The following is a 6000-nucleotide window of genomic DNA, read 5'->3' as shown; positions in this document are numbered from 1 at the left end:
GGGATTTGAACCCGCGCCCTCACGGTGGGAAGCCAGTACGTTAGCCCCCGCACCATCTCGATCCCCTTAATCTTTAATTATTTCATTTTATACATACTTACAATTCTTTTATTTATATACTTCAATTTATGATTACGTATCATACTAATATATAAAGAAAAACTTGTTTCAAAACCAATTTAATTTATTATTACCTACCACAAGAGACACTGATTGAAATAATGCTGAAATTATAAAATATTCCAACTTCCGTCTCAATAAATGATCCCTTCTTAAGAGAAGAAGATCCTTGTAATTTGGAATTCGGCTAATGGTTTGAAACTGAAATCATGCTAAAAAGGACTGCGACCCGTGCGGCAAGGGATCTAACCAAAGAGAAGCTAATTGATATGAAAGTAAGAGAATTAGACGGAGATGTACATGTAATGATAAAGTTCAAACTAATATCCATAACTAATCAATCCATAGTAGCAGTGATAAAAGTTACGATAGTTCTATAATGCGAAGCAATATACCCGGATGTATATTTCATCACTGAAATCAGAACCCTTAAATCTCATTGCTTAAAAAGGGGGACTTGCATTCCGAAAACGGGTTGAATTTGATTTTCCATACTGAAAACAGAAATAAGTGAGATACTTATTTCCTATCCGATCCTTGTATCCAACGACTAATCATAGATGAGCAGTGCTGTTTCTAAAGACTAACGATTGTTATATCAGAATAAACATAATTTTTGTGGAAATCTATTTTTTCTCTATTTCATCAAAAAAATCCAATTCATTGTCCAAATTTCTCTACATTTCCTAGAGGATTGTAATTTTTTGAAAAATTTGCATTTTTCTCAATACGACAGTGATTTTTTGCGTGAGAACTATGGATAGAATCTGAAATAACGACAGCTCAATTCTTATTTGAATTTAAGAGTAAACATTATCGTCTCGTTCCCTTCGGGTTCAATTACCGGAACACAAAATTATTTGAAATTGGAAGTATTATTAATAGCATGTAATATCGGATGCACTATTATTCAGCGATAAGCATTCATCCACAGAATTCAGCATAAAATTTTATATTTTCTAGCTGAATATGTTCAAAAACAACTTGTATTAAAATATAATTAAAAAACCTAATAGCAACAAAATAATAGCTGCATTAAAGAGTAAAATAAAACTTTATAAATTATTGCGCTGGTTTCTCTCAGAAATGATTGAAAGAAGTATACCTAGTTTTATGAACTTTAAGTCTGTCTCATTCAATCCTCCAGAGTGCTGGTAGACTTGCGAAAAGGTTCCCATTGGACTTCAGAGCCAGGTTTTTTTCTTTGTGAGAAACGGCTAGCGCCAACAGATATGAGAATAATTAGACGACATTGAAGGTAGAGTCAAATTCTCACGAAAGCTTAACTTTCCTCTCATTTAAATTTGATTTTACATTATTTCCTCTCACTGAGTCCAATCGTCTCCGACGCTGGGCACTCAAATTAATCCGAAATAACTGCGAACGCTTCCCCTAAAACGTTGATTAAGCTCTTCCGGGAAGTCTCCATCCTCGGAGAAAGTTATCATTTCAAACGCATCCGCTCAAATCTCTCGGGCCCTGAAATCTCACGAGAATTTTCTTTGATCTGCAGTTACCGCTGCAACTTCCAGCGTTGGGATCCAGGAAGCCATTCACAAGAAGCCCTCCAGCTGACGGCCCATACGCGGGAGCAAAACAGGTGAGAATATATTTCCAAGTACGGTGTGACTCATAGCATAAGAAACATTTCCATGAACAACAATATTCCATTATCTTCTGGAGAAGTCAAGTATGAATAAAACAACTCAATATTAAATCTGATTTTGAAAATAAAATGGTCCGAATGCAAAAAACATGCGATTTGCAACGAAATCGCTTCACCAAACTTGACGGAGATAAATAGAGAATAGGGAAAACAAAAATCAAGTAAAAATAAATTATATGAATTTTAATGTGATAATTGTCAGTCCCAGTAATGCCATTTTACCAGACTTTACATTTTATTCCTTTTATAATCATACCCGTCGTCCTTTTTCTTTGCTTCCTTGCCTACCTTCCGTGTTTTATTTCTTTTGAATTACCTCGATTTATTTTATAAAAACCAAAGGTACATGTGGCCATCCTCATTTCTTTCTCTTTTGAGACTATTCTTGAATTTATTTAGAATCAATTCACCTTTATAACTGAAAAAAGAGTTCAAAACTCATTTACACTGAAATTGAGTGAAATGGTGAGATTCATAAATTATATTGTTGACGCAAATACAATTTCGTCTCTTAAAACGGATTTTGTTCACATAGAGTAAGAGAATGTTAACTTTTTCAGAGTCAAATATCCAGTGAGAAATAATTCAAAAACAAAATATTTGTTTAATTCACCTGCTGGAATTTCCTACTAAATAGGACGTTATACTGGCTTTAGTATTTATATTTTTCCACGTTATTTTCCTTGCTATCTTATATATCTCTCCCGTCCCGTCAGTTAGTTCGTTTAAACTTGTCAAACATCTGGTATCGTTTTTCCGTTTTAAACGCTACACTATATTTTTATGATATAATGTCAATATTTTCCTGTAAATTGAATTTTTATCTGCTTATATAATATATGCCTCGTAATTCTCTTTCATTATATTTCAATATCGGAATTTTTCAGTCACCTTAGCCCATTACTTAAATCTCTATTCATCCTCATCCTTGATTTGCATCACTCTCTCCTCTTCTAAAATCCCCCCATGTAGGGTCAATATCCATAATTTTATTCCTTTTTAGCAATTTTCATATATTTCTATCGATAATGTTTCTCCGTTTAATGAGTTATGTTTCCACAATTTAATCGTTCCACTCTAATTCCTACTCCTATGCCTAATTACTCCCTTCACCCATGACAGCGTTTAAATCACAACCTGAACCGTGCTATATCTCTGATTACATTTATATAGACATTATTTTTGCCATCATTCACTTCTATAGCCTACCTCAGTTTTTTAAAGAGGCATACATTAAAATTCTAATGGCATTTCAGATACATGAATACATTATGGTTAATATATATCAAACAACTCGTCCTTTTTTTCTTGAGTAAAATGATATAATTCTTCCGATTAAACACATTGAAAATTGATGTCATTGCGTAAACAAGGTATGATAATTCATTATTTATTTTAATAATAATATCCAATATCTAAAAAATATATGCTATAATGTGTTATCAGTACCTTCAAGAGGGAGGTACGAGATCGCGGTGTTCATCCACCCTCAATTATTTTCATGGAGAGTCGAAGGATATTAATTTAAAATTTGGTGTGCAATGGTGTCACGGTACACGGTTTCAGATTAACGATATATATTTGTTATCTGAACTTGTGTGCATGAAAAACGTAAATATATCGGGTTTTTTTAATGGTATCCAAGTATCTTAGTAAATATTGCATAGAAATACAAGACCTATTGCAAAAGAGAGACCATAATCATTTTTACGCACATATTTTACTAGAAAAAATTCACATTTTAAGGTTAACTGTTAGTTTAATTTGTAATATATATGAGTTGTCCAGCGTAATGCAAGCGGCAGCAAGTTCAACTTTAAGCACTTCCAATTCCCCTATGCCTCCTTCTAATGGTGAAAAACCCTTTCTTCTCTCTTCCTTTTTCTTCTTTCGTTTTTCTATGATATATTTTAGAACAGATTCGTCTTTTAGGTGGCTATCGAGTGAGGTGAGGTTTCTTATTTCCAACGCTGGGTATTGGGGTTTATATTACGTAATATAACGTAATTGTCGGCAAAAATCGAACAAAATAACTAGACGCAAACGTCTTTAAAATAAGTGGTGCTCGTAAAGAGCACCGTGGTGTCACCACCTCAGCTTACATGCAGCTGTCTTGCTTGACATGAGCAATTATCATGTTTTTGTCAAGGAATTAACTATCACGGAATGTAATTCCATGATACGAAGTGAAAACCCGACTTGACCTCCGCTTCGTCCAAGTGGTGCAACTGCAGTAAATTCACGAGCAATCCATATCAAGTTATAAGCCAGCAATCAGGTCGGGGACCTTGGATAATGACTTGGCATCCGCCCCTGAAATTTCTCTTTCAAAGGACTGCCCTAGGCCATTTCTGCGAAAAAATTTCTCCTCTGTTTTTTTTCAAGTCAAGCTTTAGACAGCATCCAACTTAAATTTCCCAGGAAATATGCCTTTCCGGAAGAAAGGAAGTGGTTGTCCCTCCTCCTCTTCCCCACCCCCCTCACTCCATCAAACTTGCTTTCTTCTCTCGAAAGTTTATTATTTTTTTTCTTTTTTGCACACATCCTGGTACAAAAATGTTACATTTTCGACACAGGATATCAAAAAAAGAAAATTTTAAATCACATACAAGGCGACGGTTTCATTTCGCACATTCATAAACGATGGAGTTAAATTAGAACGTTTGTGGTCGATCGCAGACACCTGCCTTTCTTCGAAGGGACAAGAAGGAATGAGGCTATCGAATACCTAAAGAGGCAAGGTTCTTGAATTGTGTAATCCCAGCGATATTATCCACTTCTATGGTATACGTACACATGGCACCATACGTCCCCGTCACTTCCCCCACCCCATGACCATATCGTCACTCCCCCTTGGAAGCAAACGATTACCCGCGAAGGGCCAAAGACCAAGGTCTCCGCGTGAAAGTGAATGATTTTATCTTTTGAGATTCCGTTACAAAAGATCGTTCCAGTTGACTGCTCTATAGGCGTTACAGTTCAAAAAGCGCTGTCGGTATCGGTGGTCTACTATTCCCCGTAGTTTATCTTTTTTACCTTCGGGTTTTTTTTCTCCGAAAAAGTTGAAACGGATGATACAGTCTTAAGATACCAATTTTTTTCTCCTGTATCTAGGGTGGATGTGGTGATGGCACTGTCTAGAACCAAATAAAAAGTAAAAAAAATAACTTTCGCGCCCTAGGAATCTAAAGCGTGGAACTGAGACTATTTGGAATCTGAGAATCGAAATGTTATTTTCGTGAAAATAGTGCTTTCTCCTCCGCATTCTGAGATGTTTTCGATGAAACATGTCTCTATGAATTTTGTATCACGTGGGCACATCAAACGATTAACTCTTTCTCACCACTTGAAAAGTCATCCTCATCGCTGAAATGCCCCGACTTGCTCGAAAGTTTTGAATCAAATCTTTTTAAATTCCCCAATCGAAATGATACCAGCGTTAAATTGCCTTGGGTGAGTTCAACGGCCATCAAAATCTTGAAACTTAAAAAAATCCCTGATGGACATTCCTTTACACACTACAATGTCAATGGAATAAAAAAGTTAGTATTTTTATATTCTGCAATCGCGAATCACATTTTATCGGAGAATTTCTCCTTGATTATACGTGTAATATGTGATAAAATTTGCTCTAAAAAACGTAAAGGTGGATGATCAGATGATATTTTTAAATCATAGTAATGGATCAATCAGTGGCTAAAAGGGACAAATTTATTCTGCACAGAGGAATTGTTAATAGGAACAGATGAATTTAAAATATGGAGGAAGGCATCACTGAAAAGTTCCAAAAGTTAAAAGACTCATTCTGCACAAACCTTAAATACTATGGTGCTTTTAATCACTATGGTGTAGATCACTAGGCTTCATGTTTGCATTCACCTGCAATCCAAATTATTCCCAGTATTCTAGTGAAATTTTATTTAATTTGTGAACTTCGAAATTTCAATATTTCCCATTCTAAGGATCTTTATAGTAAAATTGCGATGAAACATTTGGTAAATTTCAAATAATGATATCACTTCTCGTCTAAAGAACATGGAAGAAGAATAATACCTTGGTTTGGCCAATAATTTGGAAGGCTAATACCTAATACTCTTTCCTGCATTGAGCGTGAGTGATGCCCTAATGTTTTTTAAGCAACTGAAAATTACTAAACAGCCGAAAACTCGAGAATATATAAAGAGGAAATCATAATTAATGTACTAAAAATATAA

The sequence above is a fragment of the Hetaerina americana genome, unplaced genomic scaffold, assembly GCF_022747635.1.
Source record: "Hetaerina americana unplaced genomic scaffold, ioHetAmer1.1.p SCAF_8, whole genome shotgun sequence".
Lineage (NCBI taxonomy): Eukaryota > Metazoa > Arthropoda > Insecta > Odonata > Calopterygidae > Hetaerina > Hetaerina americana.
Note: the sequence above shows the minus strand (reverse complement) of the source record.